The 25,613-nt window shown below is 42.7% G+C and overlaps 1 long non-coding RNA gene across 1 annotated transcript in view; it reads left to right on the forward strand.

Annotated features, from left to right (window-relative positions):
- LOC115610546 overlaps positions 1 to 25,401 on the forward strand; it is a 64,405-nt gene extending 39,004 nt beyond the window's left edge. The window contains exon 3 of the long non-coding RNA XR_003992275.1: positions 25,228 to 25,401. This is a non-coding gene — a long non-coding RNA (uncharacterized LOC115610546). The remainder of the gene's footprint in view (positions 1 to 25,227) is intronic.
- The last annotated feature ends 212 nt before the right edge of the window (positions 25,402 to 25,613 follow it).

Raw genomic sequence — 25,613 nt, forward strand, 5'->3', positions numbered from 1 at the left:
AGTTCCTCTGGTGAGGAAGTTGATCTCCTTGCTTGCCTGTGTTAACATCAGGCACCATCATTTGCTACACCATGTTGTACTACTACACTAAGAAACCTAGTGTTGGAGACCAAGTTGCGTGCTTAAAAATGGTAGAACTGGGGAAATAAGCACCAGGTTTGGAAAACCAAGTTGCATTAGCCCAGAACTAGTGGAGCCTGGTGAAGTCCAGCCCACTCTTAAGTGGATTTTGTCATGTCTAAGTAGGGGTGAGCACTTTTGACAGCTTTCCCTCAGTAGAAACAGTGATAAGGTGTTTCTTTCCTCTCAACACCAGTTTGCAGAAAACTTGCAGGAAGCCCGTAACAGAAAGGACAAACTGGTAGAAACTGGAAAGTAGGCTCAATACACCATCACTGCACATGCGTAAACTCTCTTTTCCTAAAGACTCAAATTCATTAGATGTCAACCTCTCAACTGAGGAAGAAAAGAAGAAAGTGAAGAAGGATAAAATCCAATGTTAAAATGTACATGAACAGGTTCATAAATGTTAACAGAGTAACTATGTGAGAGTAGGGGGTACCAGTGAGACTGGGGAGGTCTCAGGAAGGAGCTGGTCCAGGCTCCTTATAGGGGCTGATACCCATCCCTCATCCCTGGCCATGCTTCAGTCCTACTTCGCAACAGCACTCTGCCCCTTGGCTAGGGGATCAGAGAGGAGGGGGTTTTTTTTCTTCTTCTTTTTTTCTTTTTTTTCCCTTGCTGGATATCCTTTCTGGAGCATCTCCTCCCTGCCTGCCTCAGCCCCGCTCGGCTCCAATGCGCCTGCGTGCTGCAATGCCCTGAGCCGTGCTTAATGCGTCCCCAGGAAACCTGCCCCCCCATCCGCTGGGACCAAATTTCAAGGCATATCCCTATTAGCTTATTTTGATGTTTTTATCTTTCCGTGATCAGGAACCATTCTCTGCAGCCAAAACAGACACTTTCCCGGTGGCGTTGAGTGAATTTTTAGCTCTCCTCTGAGGAGAGGACTTCAATAAAAGATGAGGCCGCTCGTCATGCTGACTGGCTTGAGCACTGTAACGTCTCCGGCGACTCCTGCCTTTTGCTGTAAGTTTACACTTGTATGAACATTGGCTGAGCTGCCCTGTGTTGCTGTAAGTGAAGGTTTGCACGCAATCATGGCCTCCACAAAAGCTACTTCCCACACCAGTAAAATGCAGCGTTATGCGAGGTCTCTGGTGGGTAACTCTGCCAGTGGTTTGGCAGTGCCTCATGTTTTAGTCATGAGAGATGGGAGTCCCTTCACTCCCACCTCCCCACTGGCTAGGGAGTGTGGCAGGATTGCTCAAAGGCACTGAGATCAGATCACCTGTGATTTCTGGTGAGAAAAACAAAGTTTTACTCAGGTATGGGAGCATTTGTTGAAGGTTTGATACACAGAAGCCTTGCTCTCTGCTGGAACACAGTGGAGGTCCTGTTTCCCTCCTTTAACTTCCTGAGCTCCTACCTTCACTTGCTCCAGCTATGAAGAAATAAAATGCAAATAAAACTTACAGTTTTTCTTTTGGATTCTGGGAGGTGCAGATGGTTTGTGGGTCATTCAATCCCCTCTTTTCCCTCTGAAGCTGAAATGATTGAAAATCCATAGGAAATACTGAAATGGTGGGGTGAATAATAAATCAGGTTAGTTTTGGCACCTGCTGAAACCTCCTGGTTTTCTTTTATTCATGATGTTAATGCTTCCATCTTGCTGCCCTTAATTGCAGGTAGGGAAAATCCTTGTTGCTTCAGAGCTACCCCTGCTCTGTGGTAGCACACAGATTAAGTGCTGGAAATGTCCGTAGGGTGCTGCAGTTCCCACCAGCATATGGATCTTTGCCCAGAGTGAAATGATGGGGATCCTGCATACCATGAAAACACACCTTCTGGCTTCACCTAGGTTGTATGCTTTACAGAGCAAGTGTTTGCAGAGGTGAGAAAGCTCCACAACAGGCCTGGAGAAGAGATGTACATGAAAAGGGCATAGCAGAGAAAAAAAACCACTCTCATGGCAAAATCCTGTGAAATTAGTGGAAATACCTGCTAAGGTATTTCAGTACTGATGGATCTAAAACGGGGAGTGATTATATCTATGCGCCTCTTAGTAGTTCTTAGACTTTCTACACATGCTTTCTGGGAATTTAAAAAACCAGGCTGAGATTGTCCCACAAACCCAGGCAGACGTGAGCGTGGCTGGATAATCATTTCCATGGGCTGTCCTGCCTGTTTCCCCATGCCATGCAGCCATCTTCAGAGGAAAGCCTGGGGGAGGCAAATCTGGGAGACACATTTGAAGCTGATGCTGAAGCAGGTCACCAAAGGAGAAATGCTGGAAACTGTCAGGAGCTGAGACCTGGGTAGTTTTAGGAAGCTGCAGGGCAAGGAAGCCACAGGAAGGGAGAGGGACATTCATAGCAACGAGGCTGCAGCTATTTAGCTAAAGGGAAGGTGATTAGTTTTGCAATATGTTTGCAGGAGGACTGAATTTTACAGCATATTCTTGGCCAAATATTTAATTTTTCTTTATCCTTCTGCAGCTGTCTGCACTATAGCAAAGCACTTGGGAAAATGCTGTTGCTGGAAAGGGGAGTTGATAGAGGGGAAACTTTTCAAAAGCAGGTGGCTCCTTGGACACATTGAGTTTCAGGCAAGTTTATTCAGTCACTCAGAAGCTTTTGAAATATTATTGAAAGTCTCTCCTCTCTCATTATCGTGGACTCCCCAGCAGGTAGCTCAGGCTCCTGTAATCCTTAAATCAAAAATGACAGCTTCTCTTCTGTATTCGTTTTAATTTCCACACAGAGTTCAGGCTGGATATTTCTCTTCCTCCTTGTTAACAGGGGACTGACAACAACCATTTTAAAATAAATAGTAAATATTATCTGGGTTTGTATTTAGGCATGCCAGCTAATGCCATTTGCTGTGGCTTTGGGTAATACTGTAAATTAAAAAAACAGTGCTTTGAAAGGGAAAACCAGAGCTGTGCTAAATGCAGTAGTATTATTTATGGCTGTGTTTCCTTTCTGTTTTCCAAAATCTCCTTCATAAAGTCAACACTTGGCATTAAAAGCTATGTTAAGATATCAGACTGAAGTGTATAAGGAAAAACCCAATAACTTTCAGCAGCACATTTTCATTAACCTGGAACTAAAAAGTCCACTGCAAAATAGTGGAATGTTTCCTTAAAGCTTTTTTTTTTTCACCTTTCATGCACATTTTCTCAAGCAATTTAATCAGGCAAAAGCTTCCTTTATCATTTGACTTTTTTTTTGATTCCTACTGTGGTTCCTGACGTTTTGGGAAATCGTTCATTTAAAGTGTTGCAAAGAAAGTGCTGTCAGTTATTTATCAGGTTTTATGTCATGATTTGCAAAAACTGACCTTGATTTACTTGTGCCATTAGAGATTTCATCAAAGGAATGAGTGAGCATTTTTCTATAGCACCGTTAAGTAAAACCAGCAAAGTCTCTCAGTCACTTTTTCCAGTTAGCATACTTGAAAAAGTAGGCAAAAATATTAATTGGATTGTTGATTATATTGGTAGATCCAGAGCGATTTGAAATGCCTTGCCCTGGTTAGTTAATATTTACTCATTACTCCAGTATTTAAAAAGAGCTCCGTTGCACTACTTCTTTCCCATAAAGGACTGTCCAAACCGCATACCAGCAACAGGAACGGAGAGATACTCAGAGCCTGGTGCTGTGAGAAGAGGCATGGTGGCGGAACAAAATGAGAAGGCAATTATTTCGTTTTCAAACCTTTCTTTAAATAGACTATCCCAATGGGAAGCTCTGCAGGATGCGGTGAGAATCAACATTTGCGGTCTGGGAGGGCGAGCAATGCCGCCAAATATTTCTTTGCCCTGTTAATCCCTTTGGGAATTCTCATGTGTTTAAAATTAGGTGCCTGCTTGAGCACCTTCCCCAGGCAGAGCCACAGCCGACAAATAATAATGTTGATAGCAAATGCAGCGGGAAATAAGCTAAAGATCAGGAGTGTTCGGCACCCTGTGTCTACCTGCATTACTGGGCATTTGCACATAATTTTTAAGACTTTCTCCTGCTCCCCACGTCCCACCTTCACATTACAGCGTTGGGCAGAATCCTCCTTTCCTTTCCCCTAAATAAGCATTCCAACATAGGGGTGATTTTGAAAGGCACAAAAAAGAAAAACACATCTAGCATCCACTTCTCCATCGCGCTCACTGATTAGGAATTGGAGAGGCTCAAGCTTTGCTCACAAAGGGCTGATTACAAAGTCAGGGAAAACGAGAGATTCTCCAAATGGGGCTTCTTGTCTGCTGCTGTTTGTGCTGCTGTGCTTTTCCTGCAACTCTGGAGCATGCCCATAATAGCTTTGCACATTTTTTGTCTGAAGAACTCACTGAACTGGCTGCTTATTCTAGGAAGCTCCTTTGAGGGGCTGGAGGTATTTTTTAAGAGTCATTCCCTACATGCTTAACACGAGCAAATATTTTAGAGCTCCGTTTTCACAGCTGTGAGTAAATATAACTCTGGTGTCACAGCACAGAAAGAATCTGGATGTTTCACCAGTAGAATAAAAGGAGTGGGTTTCTTCTAGACATTTATAGCCACTATCCTCTGTAAGCAAAGCCTCTTTGCATTTTGTATTTTAAAAAGAGTTTACAAAAAGCATTTACATCTTACTGCATGCAGACTGAGGTAGAATGTGTGCTGACTGTATTTTATGGGCATGTTGTATGTAGCTTTTGACTAGAGTCTCAGCTGAAGACATTAAGTGAAGCAGAACAATAACAGCAAAAACTTCAAACTTACTTTCAACTTTCCTCTAACTTTTCACTTGAGAATGAAAAATCAGCAAAGAGGACTGTGTTTTGTGATAGCAAAAGATAATGTGGAATGTTCTCGTTTGGGCAAAAAGAGGTTAAAAAGTACCAGATTGTGGTGTAATTACCAAATTACGACATCTAATTTGTAGGTTTAACTTGCTAATTATGTGTGATACATGGGTGGTGAAGGGTGAATACCAAGCACTAGAAGCTTCCCTTTTGTCTTTGGAAATTTGTTTTGATTGGGGGAGGAAAAGGAAAAAATCTGGCTCTGCCACATGTAACTGTGCCTTATTCTCTTGTGCCAGGTGGAATAAAAAGCAACTAGACATAGTAGTGGGCGATGTGTTTGTTTTAATAGAAATAGTGGGTGTGATAGGCATTTTGCAAGGTTTAGCTGCCTCTAATGTACATACATATGCTTTTGGAGAAATATATTCTTAGAGTGAACACTAGCACCCTGAGGTTTTTATTGCCAGAGTGTGTTTCCAAGGATTGTCAGGAGTGCCGGTGTTGATATTTAAGATGAGCTCATGTGTAAGTGCCAGGCTTGTCTGCACAGAGAATCACTCTGCATTTTTTTTTTTCTCCCTTTTGTAAGTAACTGTCAGTATTTGCTACTCAATATTAAGCAGGGCTATTTATGTTGTCAAAAATGGATGCTTTTAAATTAATTCTCAAGTAGGAAATACACCGTTCTCCCTTGCACTTGATAGGCAGGGTTAATATTCTTGCAGCTGAAGATCTGGGGACTGGAGCAAAATACAAATGGCCACAGAGGAGATGGCTTGAGAAAACGGCTGCGTGTGAACTTGACAGTTAGAGAAGAAAGAAGGAACGAAATGACCTACATTTTGCTAGAACAAACCTGGTCATTAATGAAAGAGAAAAGCACACAGTAATTTGTATCTTTATGTGTGTGCATTTGTGATGTTAATGCTCACAGCAAAACTGCTGTCTGTCTTGAAATCATTCTGCAGTATTAAATAGCTTTCTAGAAAAGCTGCTTCACCCATAAAGCAGATACATTTGAGCTGAATCTTCTAGGATTGCAGCAATGGGCTTGAAAAACTCAGCCAATATTGGCAAAAATTGAAGCACTGTTTTTTCTGCTCGTGCACACGTAAACATTTAATATGTTACAGGAGATGTTTCTCTGCAGCTGCTATCTGTGTATTAGTTAAAAAACAAACCAACTCAAACCAAAAAAGCAACCCCACCCAAACCTGGTAACTGTTTTCATTTGAATCTCAATTTTAAGAATTTGCTGCCATTTGGGCAGGGGGCATGTTGCAGCACATGCTGATTAATCATTAGTAATAACACAATGCACTCAAACGAAACCCCCTTCAAATCAATAGCAATTCTCACGCAAGACATTTAAAGAGCTGCACATTCCACCTGAGAAATGTTTTACCTTGGAGATAAGGAAAACTGTTACACTAAGCTTAGTTGCGTTGATAATAATAACTACATATCAAATTAAATACATTCTACCTCACATAAGGCACACTGCAGCAGGAAACCTTCATTAATAAGAGATGCAGAAATATGTTGCATGGAAGAATGAAAACTGAACAGGGAGTACAAAGTCACTATTTTGTTTGCAGGCTAGCCTGATTCTGCTGTTATTTCCCCCCATAAATTCAAACTTTTAAAGGAAACCCATTATGACAGTATTTATTGTTCCTGCAAACAAGAGATACAGGCCATATTGTTGTACCTTGGAAATTAAATGAGCATGTAGATTACAGCACATGTGGGAGGACCAATACAGTAATTAAGGGACATTTCAGTCATTCACAGCAATCTATTTCAGGGTACTGCATCCATCCTCAAAACCCTAAGAAATAAATACATATAGTTTTAGAGAATAGGTGGCAAATGTGCATTCTGAAACAGAGGAAAGGCTCAAATTAAAATGTCATAACCAGACAGGCAAATGCAGGGTTTCTAGCATCCCTTGTAATTGCAGATGTGCTCTTGTGATAGCAGATCCACTTTCTCAGTGTTGCTTATTTTCTCTTTGGTGTTTAGAGTTAGAAATACCTCAGGTCAGTTATACCCTTACTGTCAGAAGACCCCTGGAACTGACTACACCTTGAAGGGCTGCCCTTTCACAACAGGAGGGTATTGAGCAAATATTTAAGGAAATGGGGGAATAGAGAGCCCAGGAAAGCTGCAGGCAAATAATCTGCTGCAATCTAAGGGAGCAAGTGAGGTGTCCTGTGTGATTCCTGCCTTTCCTGTTGTATTTATAGGCTATAAATTTCAGTGTTGTGAATTGCCCTGCCTAAACTTACTCATTTGTTCACTTATATGCAATATTCTCACAACAGGGAGAGTTAGTGGGTAGTAAATATTAATGATGCTGCTGTTATTATCATTGTTGTCGTTAATAATAATAATAACAATAATAATAATAATAATCAGCTGCAGAGACAAGTCCCAGCACTCCAGCCAGCTGACTGTAAGGGCGAGAGGCTATTGTGGAGCTGCTGCTCTTGGATGTGCCACTGTTCAGGCCATTTGTTGGTCACACATTGAGAAGCAGGGGGCTTGCCAGGTTTATTTTCTTTCCACCTCCACACACACGCACCCGACGCCTCTTAGCCTGTTCTGCCAAGTGCAAAGAACATATAGCATTTCAGTACAGATTTCATACAGAGCTTGAAACTCAAAAAGCTACTCAGATCTTTTATTTTCTCTACAATTTCCCACGTAGGTCCAGGAACAGAATCACAGATACTTTTCAGTGCTTGAGTTGCGTGTGTAGATACCTTCAGTGCTCTGGTTTCCCTGGCTAATATTGATTTCCCTGTGCAAGCCATGTTTGTGCAAGGAGGGTACGTCTTTCAAGGACATCCTTTATGTCCTACACAGAGAAAGGAGAACCACCTCCTGGGCACTGTTTCTTAAGTGACAGGAAAAGCTGCACTTCCAACATATGTCACAATATATAATCTTTTTTCTTCTGATTTTACCTTGCATGGCTCAGCCTGAGTGGAACATGTTTGATTTGAACCTAGGTATTTTTTTTTAATATATTTTAAATCTCAGATGTTGAGACAATTTACGTTAATTAAACTTTAGTTGGCTTTAAAATTGTCATGTATCAATTTCAGCAGCATTTATAGAGAACAAGATAGATGATTTAAATTACACACCATATGGGGCAATGCTAGGGACATTTGCTATTGTGTTAATTGCTTAAAGCTACATTTTCTATCCCCCTTTGGAGTGAAAGACATTTGCTCTCATGCTTGCTGAACTAGGAGGGTTTCCTGCTCAAATGGAGTACGTAGAGATTTCTCCCCCTCCTGCTGGTTTCTGCTCTGCTGCAAAGATCAGCTTTTCAGAGGGGCTCTGCTGCTCTTCACAGCAGCGGCACTGCTGCCTTTCGTGGGAGGCAGAGACAAAGGTGTCTGAGGGGTCCCCAGCTAACACACCAGGATCTGACCAAATCCTCTTGGGGATTAAACCTGGGGAATACAAGAGCCTGCTATCTATGAAAATAAGCAGCCTTGCCAAGGTGGAAGAGGCATGGTTTTTTGAGTCCCAAAATGAGTCTGAATTTTCCAGCCCCAGCCCTGAAAGCTCTCACTGTCATCATGGTTGTGTTCTGAGTTTGTTGGCAGAACAAGTACCTGCCCCACAACTTATGCCCAACCTGCTTCTGCTGCAGGTGAATTACCATTTGCAAGCTGCAGATACTAATTTGCAGACGGAATCAGATTCAAATGCCTTAACAGCTCAAAGAAAATAGACTAGTGAGTAGCATCCTCTTGAGAAATTTGGGATTATGGATCCTTTTGCTGGTGAAAAATCACACTTTTCCCTGTCACTTTTAAAAGGTGCCCATCGATCTCAAAATAAGAGAAGGGGTGGTTAGATGGATAGAGGGCAGATATTTAATATGCTCAGCAAAGCTTTCCTCCTTAGAGACCTCTCCAGGTAAGCACTCAAAACTTGAAGAGGCTGAAACCAAAGTTCTTGTCCCATTCTGAATCCCTGCCAGACAGAAACCTTTGCAAAACCCCTTCCAAATATCAGCAGAAATCAATTTGCCTTGCAAGACCAGAAAGCACTTGAAGTTTCCCCACAGCTGGCTTCAAAGAAGTGGGGAAATAAAACCCAGAAAGATGTCAGGGAGGTGTATGTACAGCCGCATCTACTGGTTTGCAGTACATTTCTGCTTCTGTCTCGTGCTCCTGCTTGTCAATATTGTAATGGGATTCTCCCATATTAATATTTTAAATGAATAAATAAATATCTGATGAGATACTGTGGATCTCTCCAATCTTTTCATAAATTCTGTGGAAGGTAAAAAGAGAATTAAAGATGAGATTAAAACAGCCTGGGTGATGTATTTCTCTGGCATGTGGTAAAGTCTCCAGGTATTTATGCTGTGCTGTCTATGTTACCAGTTACATCTATATTAAAAAGCATGTATGTGTCTATATATATATCTCTATATCTATCTCTCCATAAAGGCCACATAGGTTGTCTGTTGTCAGGGAGGGTCTTGGTTTCTGCTAGAACTGTTGTAATAATAGTAATGATAGGCAATGGAAGCATGCTGTTTTTTAAGTGTCTGCATTTCATATGAGTATGTCTTCATTTCATTTTGGTCTAAATTTGCTTTAGGAAATAAGCCAGCTGTATGGGGATTGGAAGGGTTTTTTTCCTTAGATTTGGGGGGAATGTAATGCATTTTTTCTCTCTGGCTCTGTCTGCATTGCAGAGTCCAGTTCTTGCACAAAAGGATGCTGAGCCTTTATTCACAGTTAGCGAGAAGTGCTGGGCGAGAAAAGATGATGAGAAGAAACCGCTGATCTCCATTAATAGAAGTGGAATCCCCAAGAGCCTGTCAGAAATGCTGCCGTACTCCAGGACAAATACTAATGTTATTCCCAGCATTATAACTACATCATTCTGCTGTTAACGTAGATTTTGCCTGCTACAATGAGTTTATTCATAGAATAGTCCCTGGTTTCTGCAGGACCATGCAGAGTACCCTGCATTGGTGCTACTCTTCCTAAATCAGGAATACAACTTGCATAGACCTTGACAGCCCCTTCCCCTCCCATCTGGGCATGCTGGAGATGGAGGGTTTGGGCTTAAATTCTGTTCTGTCCCAGCTGTGTACATCTCTGGAGGTCCACAGCCCTCCCATTCCGAGTTCACCTCAGTGTTAGTGTGAAGAGGATTAGGCCTTTTGGGGACAACCTATGCATCTTGAGTTTTCCCAAATGAAGTCAGCTGTGAACTAGAAAATCTTGTTTCATCTGGGAATGAAATGCATGCTTTTTTTGTTTTCTCTGCTGGAGAAAAATACATCCATCTTTCCCTGTTGTAGAGTACCCCATGATTTTGTAGAGGACTGGGGGAGAAGGATGGGTAATGCCCTCAACTTGTATATTTATTTATAGGTATTTCTGTCATGTCAGCTGCGAACACAACATGACTGAGATTTCTTTGAGTAAATTCCGTATTTAGATGCATTATTTGTTACCTGTATCTAGCATGGAGCTTTGTTCGATATTTCTAAATGGCAAACATTTTTCTTGGTGGGAAATGCAAAATTGACAAATTGCTGTTGGGAAAAGCAGCAATATTTTCACTAGGGAAACCCTTAATAGGAATAGACTATGATACTTACTCATTTTTCAAAGCATTTCTCTCTGAAACTTTAATAACTTCCTGCTACCTATCCCAAGTAATTCTGCAGCGTGAACTATGAAGCTTCCCACCAAGCAGCTGTGTTTTGCAAGCAGGTGGAAAAGCCTCATCATATTTTGGCCAAGTTTTGCCTTTGACATTTCTCTGCGTGCAAACAGAAGGCTCTCAGCTAAGCGCTGGAGCCCCACAGCTCCCAGATCCAGCAGCTCCCCTGCGGCCAGAGAGAGGACCCATGGGAGGAGATAATTGCTGTGTAGTTTCCAAAACATTTTTCTGCTATCTGCTTCCGTGTTTGTGCACTGCATTTCTGGCCACCTATATTCATCAACTTCATGCCTGGAATAGGCTATTGACTGCACGCTAATAACCCCCTGTTCTTTAATGTTCTCTTTCTAGTTAATTAATCTATTTATGATAATAGTATGTCTCATTTTGTGCTTTCACTCCAGAGGGTGTGTTTGTATTATCATGCTGTATAGCGTTGACTGGTCCTATTATCATTTATCATTAAAGGCAGTGGCAATGCTCTGGCCTGGCCTGCCAATAATTTTTCAATTAATTGCTTAGTGGTTGCTTTTTCTTTGCTTTTGGTCTTTGCCGGTGAATATGAGGTCTTTAAGCTTTCCGTCTGACTTTTTCTAAACTTGGCAACTGTGCTTTTTTTATGCTGAGGGAGCTGAAGCCTGTGCTGTTGGGCTACGGGAAAGCATCCGGGAGGGCAGGCAGGCCAGGCCACATAAAGGCTATGAATCATGGTGCTTTGGGGTATGCTCCCAGGTTTACTCCTCATGGGAACCAGAGCCTGCAAGAGGCAATGCAGTATCAGGGCCATGTTGAAAGCGCCAAGTCTGAGTCTGGTAGGTGGCACACTCAGGCCTGGGGGCTGGGATAAATCATGAAGTCTCAGGGGATGGCTGTAGCCTTGGATGTTATCAAGGAATGTTAAGGAATGGGGCTGCTGAATGCAAGCCCATGGACTTAGTTTATAGTCAATTCCCAGTGCAACATGATTGCAGCAACAAGCTGCAGCAATAGGTTTGTGTGTCTGAAGCTTTGCTTTAGCGCAACTGTGGGTCCTCCTTGCCACGGGGCAGCTGTTTGAACATTGGGTTTTCACTGATGTTGGAGCCACAGAGGTCATTTCAAGTGTCTGCAGCCGTCTTGGATTACTGCAGCATGTTAAACGAGGGCACACACATGGTAACAGCAGCATACTGCTCCCAACTTTTACTCTGCCACCATGGCACATGCGCTGTAAAGGACAACAGCTGTCACCCATGCATCTGTGCCTTGGCTGGTCAGGCTGCTAAAGTAACGCTTGTGTTTGTCTACAATGCAGCCCTCTGGAGCCATGTGCTTTCTTGAAATAAGATGACAGCAGATGTGTTTAGAAAGCAAAATAGACACAAACCACTAAGTATATATATATTGAGGGTGTGCTTGTGAAACAAACAGAGCTGATGATTAGTAGAAATGTTTGGATTTTCTTTGTTTACAAGCTCTTCATTATAGGCTTCCTGCTCACCTTAAATTTATTTTTGTTTCCAGCCACATGGCTACTTATTTCCTTCCACATTCTCCCCTGTGTTTTATTTTTAAGCAGATGCTCCTCTGGACTACTTTCATGCCAAGTTTTGTCTTATGTTTTTTATCAGTACAACAATATGAAATATTTAGTAAGAAGTTATCACTGTGGCCAATATAAAAGATTAAATAGGTCTCTTGGCCTCAGTTCCTGAGGAGGAAACCTGGTACGCAGAAAAAGTCAGAAGAAACAGCATCAAATATACGGATGTAGAGTTGGATCAAAACATGGGAAGCTCTGCTTTGTGCTTAGCAGCTTCTCCCTTCATCATGCCAAAGGCAAGGGAGGAGTAACAGAGCTGTATTTGAATCTAAGTTTGCTGTGTTTGGAAATAAACTGGCGTTCCCCTGCAGAAGAGCTGGGCTAGCAAGCCATTGAGCACAGAAGCCCTGAAAACAGGTTGTCTGTCACCTAGTTGGCACTTCTGTGCTTTCATCCTGGCTCCTTGCATACCCTCAGCTTTTGTTTCTGCCTGGGAAATCACTTGGCTTTTACCCCACGCTCCCCCAGGACCCTGCACAAGTGATTTAAGTCTCTCTTTACTTTTTTTCTGTTATGCAAGGAGCTGTTAAGCTCCCTCCTCTGACGGGCGCTGTCAGAAGCAGCGTGTGTGTGTGGGGCAGCTTCCTGGCACATCTGGCAGAGGCCTCTCGGGGGATTGATGGGCAGGAGATGGCTCAGGCAGCTTTGCACAGGCAAAATGATGGTATGTCTAGACAGAAGAAATGCTGAAGCAATATTCCTGGCAACAGTGGTGATTCCAGATAACAGAGTGTGCCCAACCCCACCAGGTATCAAAGTCAAGTCCCTTGCTGTGAGTCTGTACTTCTGGTGCAGACATCTCCCTTTCCCAGCAGCTTGTTTTGGCCAGGAAGGAGCTTCTGTGCTGGCTGCCCTGCTGGGGAAAGCTCTTTATTCCCAACATGGCTAATGCTGATACGCTTGGTGTGTGCTGGCAACAGTGCTCATTCTCATGTGAAAGAGGCAGGTTAGGAAGCGGACAGCTTCCTAAGAAGTTAAGAAACTACAAAACAGTATCAATACCATGTGGCTACAGTAATGTTTTCATTCTTGTAAAATAGCGTATATTGACAGGCAGAGGTGGCCTCAGAGAGAACTGATAATACCTGCGGTGTGATAGGGCACATATTTTTTTTCTCATTTTGCTATCCATATGATTCATAGAAAGACCATAAAAACTGTGAAATCTTCAGGAACAACCTGCAGCAGTGAGCTGGTTCTTAAAGCTATTTTGGTTGCACAAAGGTGAGCTCCAGCAGAAGCTGGTGGCATCCTCAGAGCATCACACCAATCTATGTGAGGAGTATTAAGGCAGGGACCACACCAGGGTAGGCCCATGGCTGCACATCTGTAGCTCTGCCTTGGGCACTGTCACATCATTTGGTGCTCCCTGTGACCAGCTCCACTATGGTCCCATCACATAGAGCACACCCGGCTCCATGCAGCCAGTGCTAAGCCTGCCCAGCTGCTATGCCAGGAGCAGCAGCGCCCTGCAAGTGACACCACGCCATAGCAGCTCCTGTTCCTCCAGCCAGGACCCTGCTCCCAGCCAGGGGCTCCCTCCTTACACTGTCCTCCTGCAAGTACCCTGCACTAGGCCCACTGCACCCATTTGTGAGGCAAAGGAAAGGGCACAGACACAGCAGTAAAGAAGGTCACCTCCAGTGAAGGGAAGCCATAGCTCAGGTCACATCACCACCCGCTCTCAATACACCACTGAGAGCAGGGGGCTGAGCCCAGCCTTTATAGGACCAGCAGCATGGGCTGCCCCCTCCCACAGTTAATTTTCTCCATGTTGAAGATATTTTGCCTGCAATTGGGAACTGCCTGCAGGAAGCTAGGCACCAGATTTGGCTGGAGCAAGGCCCTGACCCACAGGTGCACCAGAGCAGCACTTGGGGCCTGAGTCTCCATTGATGAAGCCCTCCTCACACTTGCTGAAGGTCATCTCTCTGCCTCTCACCCCATGCTGAGCCTGCAGGAAATCAGGTAAGTCCTGTCCCTGGGGGCAGGTGAAACTGATGTCCTGCTGCCTTGCGACCTCTACCCCATCATGGGCTCCTTGCTGGGGAGGTGAGCTCGTTTTTGAGTCCCCAAAGCACAGACACACACACCAGTCTGTGTTTGAGACCTGCACCCACCAAATGACCCTGGCTTTGAACCTAAAAACATGACTCAGTTTCTGCCTCTCAAACCCTGCTTCTAGCCCCTGTGCACACCCCTCCTGCCCATGTCTGCTGTTGGGGATGGGTTGGGAGCACTGGGTAGTGCTTGGGACCTGGCCACGGGGACCCTGTACAGCCACGAGGGGGTAAAACTGATGGCCAGTTCCGTGTCCCCACTACCCCACTCCAGAGGTGGGGCGGTGGCACCATCCCTACAGAGAGTGCCCCCCACATCCCATCAGTGACCCCAAGCCCTGCAGACTATGGCAAGGGTGGCTCTGTGCCTTCCCTGTGGAGCCCTGGTGACACTGGGCTGCAGCACTGCGGCATTCTGCTCCCACGGCCTGGGGGGACAGCTGCCCCCAGCACTGCCACTGCCCTGGGCTCCCGGGGGTCTGATGCAAGAGTCTGGGCTTCCTTGGGAGGGAAAGGTGCAAGCGCACACCCTATCCTTTGCCTCACGCTGCAGAGGCCCTCGAGCTGTTGCAGTAAAAGGTCCCATGCCCCTCACACTGGTGGTAATAGAGACCTCTTGGACTAAAACTTGGAAGAGGAAACTGAAATGTCTTTTGGAGTCAGTCTCAACTTTTTCCTCCTTGCAATGTGTGCCTTGGGTCAGTGGGAGCTGGATAAGCCAAATACCACTTCTACTGCAGTCTTAAAGATGACGGTGTATGCAACTTACTAAGGCTTGAAGTACTATGAATAACATCAGAGACTTGAAGATGAGTGGCAGATAGAGAAACATTATTCATTATTTACCAACACTTTCTTTGTTGCTTGGTACTGTTCCTTCTAGCCAGTGGCATTATGGACTGGTTCAGGATTTGGTTTCTGGTGTTCTCAAGTTTGGGTCCATTACTGCAGGAAGCAGTGTGAGCCATTGTTTGCAATGAACACATACAGTCACGCAGGTTCAGAAATAGCTTTTGACATCTGCATACCCATCAGGATGTTGTGCCTCCTGGACCTGGCAGCCATGGGGCTTTTAAGCCACAACGTCATTCCTGTGTAGCTGCCTGTGCTTTGTACAGAACTGTTCTCCTACCAGGCTTGCTTTTCCTGTAGCTCTTTTTCCTGAAATAAAGTTGTGGGGTTTTTTTATCTGCCTTTCTTTAGCACACACAGCTGCAGTATTTAGTATTTGTATAGACTGTGTAGGCTGCAGTCACGCCATGAAATCCCACTCTAGACCCAGACCCTGAGCATCTGTTAATCCTCTTACCAAAGTTAATATCCCATTGGCTTCCATGATAAGCAAGTGTGAATAGAAATTCTCAGTCTGTTCTATATCTTAAAGTTCAGAAGAGAAATTAACATACATGTATAATGAGCTATATTTAAATAGTAACAACATTGTTTTTAACTGTAAAAATGTTCATTCTTTTTTCCTTCTATAATGGTATCTCCATTTACCTCTGCTTTTCAAACTTTCCCTGGAGTCAGACATTCTTTGATGCTAATTCACAAATGCTCAGTGAATTCCCATCACTCCTAATCCTTCAGCCTCTCATTCTTTATAAAATGTCTTAATGCCTTCAACTAGACCCATTAGCACTGGAAACATGGGGCTCCATGGCCCCTGGCTGTAGGAAAAGGAAGCAAAGTGAAGGCCTGTTTATAGGATAATCTTGCCTGCCATCTAATCCTTTTTCATTTGGGTTTATTTCCTGTTGGTTTTGTTTTACCTCTTACATCAGTGCATTCTGGCAGCAGCCCTTCAGAGCTGCCTTTCTGTGACTTGGCCCAACACCTGCAAAGCTGCCCCTTTGCACACAGCTCAGGCTTTCTGATCCTGTGCCTGTTGTTTCTGCTCTCCCCAGCATGAGTCGGTAGAAGCAGCACCTCTCCTGTATGGGAGGGAAAGCTGCTCATCTGCTGAATTAAGTTTACCTCTGACCCAAATGCCTCCTTTCTTTCCATTTCTTCCTGTACTTTCTGATTGATTGGTTTAGGCTCATACAAGGGGTTTTTGATCATTAAGGGTTCAAATAATGTACACTTTATAGGAAGCTTTTGTGTTACAAGTAGCAATAAAATGATGCAGTGTTAGTGTTTTTCATTTGAACAAATGAAAAATCACCTTTAGTGCCAATTTAGATGCCACTGGTTTAAAATAAGTGTTTTCAAATTAACTTTAGAACTCAGAGCCAGTGCGTAAAAATCAGCCTTCCCTTCCAGATGTAAAGCAAACAAAACCCAGACAGACTATCACACTAAGTACTATGTACATAGGTTTTATTCTGTAAATCATCATTATGCTAAGTCAAGACAGCTATTCTTAAGTAAGTGCTTACAGATTGCAGTTGTGGACCCTCTTAAATACCTAGTCTGGTGCTGGTTAGTCAACACAGATTGCTTTTACTTTTAAGCAAAAAGACATTATCTCCTACCTGCGGAGAGTTTGGATAATTCGTTGATTTCAGGGGCAGAAGGGACAATTGACTTGCTTTTCCTATTCCATTAATCATGGACCATTGTATTTTTCTTATTTGGTGCATCTCTTCATGGTTTTGCTAAGGGGTTAATTATCCTTAGTTTAAAATAAATAAATAAATAGATAAAATCTTTATTTTCTAAATAGATATTCTGTGGCTTTGGCTTTCAGATGTTGTTTCATATTACATCTTTCTTTGCTGGTACCCAGTCCTCTTGGTGGAGATTCTTATGAAGTAGAGACATGAGCACATTCTGTGTAGAAGACTTCCACTGTACAGCAGCCATTGTATATACTACAAGCTGACAGTCATTATACAGCTGGGATAATGTCATTTTGATTAGGTTTCTCCTTTGTCAGAAAACCTTTGTTTTAGCACAGGGTGGTCAGATACAGAGTCTCCTTGCTGCAAGACAGAACTGGGCGCCTCCAAAGTGGATTATCCAGCACCAGCAGTAACCCTGTTGAGATAGCTGTCTCTCTTCACGCCCTTCATCAAAAACCTTGGCCTCTAAAGTGGTGGAATAAATCCTGGTCCTGAGGCTATGGCTTTTGGCAGAGGGATCCAACTGGATCTTTAATCCATGCACTAAATGATGGGCTTTTTAGTTGATCACACAGTCTGAAGGTTGCCAGACTTGCTGAAGCAGCAGTAATGCTCAGTTTTGGTGTGTTTGGATGGAATTTGGTCTTGAAATTCTTCTTACATTTCAGTGGGTTTGTGTACTGAATTATCTCTGCATCATTTGGAACACACCAGCTTCTTGCAAATGAATATACCTGCATCATATACATATTGCAGTTAGGGAATTAGCAACTGCTGTGATGGGAGTGTTTAAACATCTGATAAATCAGGCGAGTTTTAAACTTCAAACCAGCACTTTTCTAGATTGACATTCATTAGCAAATGCACATTGCCAATGGTTAGCTCTTAATCACTATCAATCATTAACACAACTTATTCAAACAATTAGTCTTCAACAGTCTTATTCTAAATTAGCCGCCAGTGTGAATGAGGCTAGTACAGTTTATACTGGTGGCTACAGCACTTGATGGTTTCAGTGGCCGAGGTCTTTGTGATCAGACTTAAGAGCTCGTCCAGGGGTAAGCTGGAACAGAAGTGCATGACATTTTTCTTCCCTGTTTTGCCTCATTTCCCCTTCACGTGGGCTCCCCAGTCCTCTCCAAAAAGAGCAGGGAAGGGAACTTCATCTCCCAGCATTGTTCAGCTTATTTTTAGGAGCCAAGTCTTCCCCTCATCCCTTTGCAGTTCCAGGTAATTTAGGCACTTCTGAACTGTATTACAAAGTCTTACTATGTTATGGGTTATTACTAGCAGTGTTACTGTGGTAATGAAACACTTGTACACTGTGCCGGTCAGACTGTTTTAGTGTGTTTATGTTTGGGTTGAAGGCAAACAGATACTCATTATGCTTTGCATGCTTATACTTTACACGTCAAACAGGCGTTGTCTTTGCTGCAAGCTCTTCTGGTGGAACTTGAATGATCAAATTTTAGTTATCTAAAATGTCAGAGTGCATGCTGGAATAGATCTCCTTTAATAACCAAGGTGGGGGAGGTCGACACCTCCAGAAGGGCAATTTAGCCCATTCATGTAAGAAGGATTGGTTAGGGTGAGATGTATCTTGCACTGAATTCCTTTGAAAATCTAGAGATCCTGTTGGTAGTGGTGGATTTCACATATAAATACAGCTCAGCAAGACTGGGATTCTGCACCGCTCTTTCCAGAGCTCATGCTGCCTGAAGGCTGAAATGGAGCTGTCACTGAAGGAGCCCACCCAGGTTAGTTGACTGCATATCCTTGCTCCTGAAGTATGACACAATTTAAAATCAAAGCTGATACTTTTGAAGGGCCCAGGATTTTGCCAACTCTGTGTCAGGCTGCAAAGAGCTAACATTTTCAGCTTTGTCAAACTAGACTTAATGTATCTGGGAAAATACGCAATCTGAAAATGCATGGCTACTATTGATTTAAAGAAAGGAGCAGGAGGCGTGCTCTTCTCACATAGATCTCCCAGGGAACTCAATATTCGACTACAAAAGCTGTGAGTTCTTTCATCCAGGCACGCTTGATTTTAGAGGTGATACGCAGAGCACTAGCCTTGATGTACAGCTTGACTTCAGTGAATTTTATATGGTTGCTGTTCCATGCTTCACTTGACCAAGGAAGACTGGTCGCTGCCTGAAGCAAGGCATCAGTAGCTGTGGACTAAATAATCCAAATGCCAAATTTCTGTGCCCTCCATGGAAGTGGCCCCTCTGCAGCATCACAAAGGTGCACATGTTCACGCTAGGGCCTTGGATAGTAGCTCTCAGGCTTCCTTGGTGCTACAGCCACTTTGATACCAAGGGGATGGCAATGTCTTTTGCCTCCTCTGCAGCTCAGGTTTCACCCAAAAGATTCAGAAAATAAATAATGTCCTGGCATGAAATTTAATGACAAAAAGTATTAGTGTAAAACTGAAGTGATCTGAGCCTGCAAGCATTCTCTGGGTATTTATTTTTAATGGAATACAATGCTGTTGCTCCTAGTGATGGAACAGTAACATGCAGCAAGGGTTGTGTCAGTGTGGAAGGCCTTTGTAAGTGTTTCCCTGAGAGCTGTTATCTGAGGAAAAACTCTGAGCCAGCATGAATAAATAATGTGCTGATAAGTTTGTCCAGCAATACCTACTCTGCAGTAAAGCAACCTTAGGTGATCAGCTGGAAACCAGTGGTGCTTCAAGAGCGTGTTGATGCCCAGAGCAAAGTCTTAATTGTTTCTTCTGCTTTGCTACTGTAAGTACACAATGTTACAAGCAACAACAGTAAATGAGAAAGAATGAAATGCAGCATAAACAGCTGTGTGTCAGACAGGTCAGACAGGTGTGTGCATCCCTCTTTCTGATGCTAAAACCATGTGTATCGTGGTGCTGCTCATGTGAAAAGCAACCATGGAGAGATGAGTCTGGCTGTAAGAGAGAGACCTATACCAGTGCTAATGGCATCCAGCGCAGAGCCGTGAACTGTAACATCTGAATTTCTTTCCTAAAAACTGCTAGTGAGCTTTTCAAAGAGTCTTCCGCTTTTTGCGGCATGTGGGCATTTTTAGGCAAAGTTTGGACAAGTCTTGTGCTAGGATCTCTACCGGATAAGGGGAAATACACAGAGAAAAAGGTGATGTGAAGTTTTTAGGAACTTTCATTAGTGAGTACATTAGCTAGTAGCAGCCTGGTTCTCTGGGTGGGGGCACACTGGCAGCCAAGGGCTATTGCTACCACTACTGACTGAGCTGGTGATAGTGGGAGAGCAAGATGGATCCCCTGCCTGATGTTCTTCTTGTTTCTTGAGCTTTTTTTCCACCAAATAATTTCAGAACCATTCAGTGCTGATTCCTGGAAGCCAGCAGTCACTTGCTGTGTGTTTGTGTCTAGCATGATAGGCTGTAGTTGCCTTAAGGCTCATAGCAAAGCTATTAATGAAACTCAAGTTCATCAGACTGCTTTGGACATCAGTTTTGTCACTAGCATTTCTGAACTAGCAGTCAGGGGATCCCATTGGCTGATTCTTCCAAATTATTTGCTAATGCAATCCAGTAGTTGAGCACATTTCCAATTAAACAAAGCTATTTTATAAGAAGACAATGTTTAAGTTGCTGGCCTAAATTACTCCTTAATTAGGTCATTTTTTTCCTAATTGATTAAAAATAGGATTTCAAATTAAAACGGAGAGATTGAGTAACATCACACAAATGATATTATTCAAATCTGAAAGAAAAAAATCATCAGAAAGGAAAGAACCATTATATTGAATTGCAGATCAGCTGTAGATATGACATTTGGGATTGTTCTCTAGAAATCTATTATTTTCCATGTTTGAAATTAGGGCAAGAATGCAATCAAATAAAAAATTTTAAAGCCCAGAAGAAAAAAGCCATTACAAGGCAGCTGATCAAATACAAAATTATCATTATATATCATTTGTAGTATGGTATTACCTAGACACCCAGACTAAGACTGCAGGCAGTGTACAGAGAGAGACAAATGAGCCCTGCCCCGGAGGACTCACAATTGAAGTCAACAAGCCAGATGATGGGACAATAATTAGAGTGCAAGAGTTCAGCTTCCAAAATTCATGAGAAAGGTAGGAGGGCCAACAGGTCCACTGGCCTCTTCTGTCTCTGAGATGTCAAAGCTTCATACTGTCATGGCTCTCAAAGAGAGCTCCAGCACAGAAATTTGATGATGGGAACGCTCTAAAATACTCACTCTAAACTACACTCTGCACTCAAAAATAGAACAGTATAGCCTGATCTTCAGTAACTTTAGGTCCTGTCAATGTCATAACCAACTAGAGCAACAAACAAATCTCAAATTTCTGATGAGGCTATTTAGAGACAATTTGCAGGGTGTTTTGCATTTTTCTGGTGAAAGAAAACAGACCTAGGCAGACTGACCAGGATAAGTAAAAGCTAACACAGCTACACCAATTTGTGTAACAGTAGGCAATTTAGGTATATCAGTGTTAAAGGGTATCGACTTCAGTGAAGATTTGCCAGACAGCTAATTTTCTGGCTTCGCTACTGCTACCCTGATTTCTTTGAGATGAGAGACTAGTCCTTGATTTAAAAACAGTTATACCAGTTTAGACAGTGTTTCACTGCATCATTTCCTTACCAGAGCAGAAATGCGGACTGCATGCTCCTGTTTTAATTCTCTTCCAAAGAGCTCTCTCCTGGCTCTGTCTTCAGTTAGTATCCAACACAGCACCCATGCAGGCTGGTTGTTTTCATGTCTGGATTAACACTCCATCTCTGCTGTTCTCATGATTTGGCTGCAGTCTCAAACTGTGTGTCAAAAATGGATGTCCATCTGTTCCTGTTCCCTTAAACTTACCATCTTCTCTTAGATCTGGATTCTTCATTGCCTTTTTCAACCTAAATGGTGTATGGCACCACTCTGGAGAACTTTCATTTTTAGCTGGTCATGCTATGACCATGAATGCAGTCAGTAATGCTCCAAGAGGTATAGTATTAAACATGTACGGCAGAAGCACTTCCATTCATCTTGGGTAGACATACCCAAATACCTCATCTGCTGAGACAACAGCTGTGCTGGGTCAGACCAGAGCTCCCTTTCACACAAGCAGTCAATGCCCAGGCAAAGAAGAGAGCAGGGGTAGGGCAGATGTACAGCAATATCCTTGCAGCTTCTAGTTATCCACATCTTCGAGGTTTCCTGAGGTGCCTGTGGCACCTTTCTTTCATAGCCCTTGATCTACTGTCCTGTATGAGTTTTGTATAATCACCCTTTGCACCCATGTGAACTGTTGGTGTTGTATGGAACATGCTTGGGTTTTTGAACATCCTGTGGCAAGTAGTTCTTTGGTTTAATTATGCAGCATGTGTAGAAGTACTGGTCTGTTCATTTCAAATCTGCATGCTGAACACTGAGTATGATAGCCTCTGGTTGTTGTATTCTGAGAGACATCAATAGTAACCATTTTATTCCCCTACTCTGCCAGCTGAGATCTTTTTCTTCATAACCCCTCAGTCATCTCTTAAGTACAGTACTGAAGCCTAGTCTATCATCTCTCCTGGGTAGGAAGCTGCCAATTCCTTTGATTGATCTTGTAATCCATCTCCAAACCTTTTGCAGTTATTCTTGGATCCTTGCTGAGACCAGGACCAGAACTGCAGCTGTTATTTAGGGTGCCGGTACGTTTGGTTTATGCAACAGCACAGTGATGTCTCCAGTTCTTTTTTTAATTTCCTTCACTTTATTGACTTCTTAGACTGACACTGAAGGAAGTTGAACTGATTTAGAGCATGCCACTGAGCATGTATGGTCACTACTACTTTTTTTTCTATATGCTTTACTTTGCATTTATTGACCCTGACCTTAAGTTGTGGTTTTTATCTGATGGTTTCTGACAGATGTTTCTACAACTATTTACAGTTATTTTTTTGTTTTAAAACCTTAAATAATTTAGGAACATATGCAAACTCTGTTGCGTTGTGTGCAACCTCATACCAATAAGCTGAACCAGGTCTCCTCAAATCAGCTCTGAAGAAACTCCAGCACTAACCTGCCTCTATTCATTCCTGCTTCTTTATTACTTTAATCAACTATCTATGAGAGGACCTTTTGTTTATTACAACCAAACATGGATCAGAAAGAGTGGGTACAATGTCCTCCAGGCTCTTTAAGTTGTCCCATAGTCCTTAAACAATAACGTTAATGTCTTAATCTTTGGTTATTGTAGGTGTCTCTCTCAATTTAGATATGCTCATGATTTTAACTCTGGGTGCACAGCCAGTGCAGCTTGAAAGTATGTGCAGAAAGGTGGCCAATTCCCATGCAGAAGTTTGCTAAGAATATAACTCAGTGAATGTGGGTATCTAGGAAGGAGAAAAGCACACCTCTCAGGCTGCAGTTTTGAAGAGGAACTCCCATTTGTTGAGCATTTTCTGCAAAGTTTGTTACGTATTTACAGTGTTATCTTCTATGTGCTTGTTGTAGAGCTGTTATGAAAACTGTTTTGTAGCAAGATGATACCCTCTTCATAGTCATTAACGTACTGTATGGATCATGCTCTCATAGCAGCAACAGCTTCTCATTTTTTTCCTGTTGCTGCCCAGGCTGTTCTTTCATTGACACCTTTTATTTGCAGCTCTTCATTTTATTGTAAATATGTATCATTGCTTTTTCTAACGCATATGGGCTTTCTCTTTCGGTAGGTGGATATCATGCACAACAGCATTGACCATTTCCCCAGCAAAATTGTTTCTGTTATCTTGCCCCACCTGGCTAATCCCACAATAGACTGAAAAAATCTGAGCACATTTGTTGGAATGGATCTTGTCTGCCTTTTTCCAGAGATAAAATTAATTCCACAGAACATTTTGAATGGCCAAAAACCATGCAGTTGAGAAAAGTGTTTGAATAAGACTGTCTGTCATGATTTAATTTTTCAAGCCACTCCAAAAATAATTGATTTATTTTTATAGAATTCCTTTCATCACAAAGGATTTCATGTGCTTTCCAGGGAGATATTTCCATTCAAGCCACTGCTGAAATGCAACCTATGCTTAGCAGCAATGTTAGTTTATGGAGGCAGAGGGAAAAAGACAAGCTTACCTAAAATACAGCCATTTTCATTCAAAATTATCCCTTTTAGGAATAAAAACCCCATAAAGATATTATTTTGGTGAATGAAATTGGGCCAATTATATGACATTGAGGGGGAATATTAACATTTCTCATCCCGAGAGCTATAAGTAGTTTTCAAATGTTTCCTGTGGCATCTTTAATTCATCCTCACATTCTGAGATTTCTGTCACCTAAAATGTAGCTATTCAGGAAGTTTTCCAGTGACTTAAAAGAAAGCTTGCTACTTCCATAACATTAGAAGCCTGGGCTGTGGGGAAACATGAATACAGATTAGGCTTTGTTAAATTCTGTAGCGATGAATATAGTACTGGTGTGATCCACATATGCATCCTAGAAACAACAGCTGAATTTCAGTAGTAGGTGAAGTATTTCCCTCTGTATGTCTTTTTTTAAGTGTGCATTAGGAATATAATTATTAGTAATTATTAGTTAGAATTGTATTATATTGTATTTATAGCTATTTATTTACACTTATGCTCAAAGTAAGCTCAACACACACAATTGTTGTTGTCAGTGGGAAATATTGTCATGAGAGAATTTCTGACAGTGACTCTGACTTACACGACGTCCTCAATCTCTACTTTAACAACCTGATGGGGAGGCAAATGAGGGCAGAATCCAGCCTACTGAATCACGCACATTTGCTTTTATTTAGCTCTGGTTATTCCTTCAAATCTTTTCCTACTTGCTTGATAATTGGATTTAAATGATTTTTAATTACATTGTCTGAAGCTTTGTTAATATCGGCCCCTAAGTATTTGTACTATATTTTTGGGTGCCCACTTAAGATTCCGTGCGTTGAGCAGGGCTGAAGGGCAAACTCCAGAAAGCTTCATCGCTGCAGTCTCAGAGTCATTAATTTTGTGCAATGATAACTTTGTACTCAGAGAGCAATATTCATTATAAGCAGGAGGGGAAGCATGTGAGTCCTTAATTAACAGTAGGATATCATCAGCATAAAGTAAGAGTTTAATGTTCTACAGAATCAGTGTTATAGCCTTTTACACTGTTGGTTTTTCCATTTTAGATGATGCCAACTTAAGACTGTAATTGTCTGGATGCCATTACCTGGCTCTCATTACTCTCTAGATACTACGCACAGCACCCCATTTCCTATGAGTGACCCACAACTTCCATTTAATGATCTTGATAAGTGCCCCAGTTTCCAAGAGACCTCTGTTTCCATTGTGCACATGAACAGTAGCTGACTTTTTTCCCAAAACCCAACCCGACCTGCTGCCTGGCCCCTTTGTTATTGGCACATGCTGGGGGCAGATTTCCACACCCATGGGCAGATTTCTGATATTAACATGTGTGTTTTGTTGTATTTGTAGGACATGCTGCACCACAGAAGCATTAGTAGAAAGTCATGGAGAGGGCCTGGACTTGCACACAGCCTCAACCTTATCCCCAGGAACCTGAGCACGCAGTGGCTGGAGAAGAGCCACCTTCTCTCCACTGCGTGGGTGAGAAGCTGAATTTCTGTCGCCTTGTCAGCACCACCCTGAAAATAGGTAAAAGAGACACTTTTGGGGACCAGCGATTGCTCATAAACTCAGTTCCAGCACTAAAGCACTTGAAAGAATGGCAAGCCTTAGAGCTTGTGTGAGCCTTAAAGTCTCTAAGACATGGCCTTTAAGAGCAGCAGCGCGTGTTGGGGGCAGGCACTGCCCTGAGTTGCTCCCTCAGGGGACGCTGGGCAGGCCCAACCAGCCAGAGC

This window comes from Strigops habroptila, chromosome 7, assembly GCF_004027225.2.
Source record: "Strigops habroptila isolate Jane chromosome 7, bStrHab1.2.pri, whole genome shotgun sequence".
Lineage (NCBI taxonomy): Eukaryota > Metazoa > Chordata > Aves > Psittaciformes > Psittacidae > Strigops > Strigops habroptila.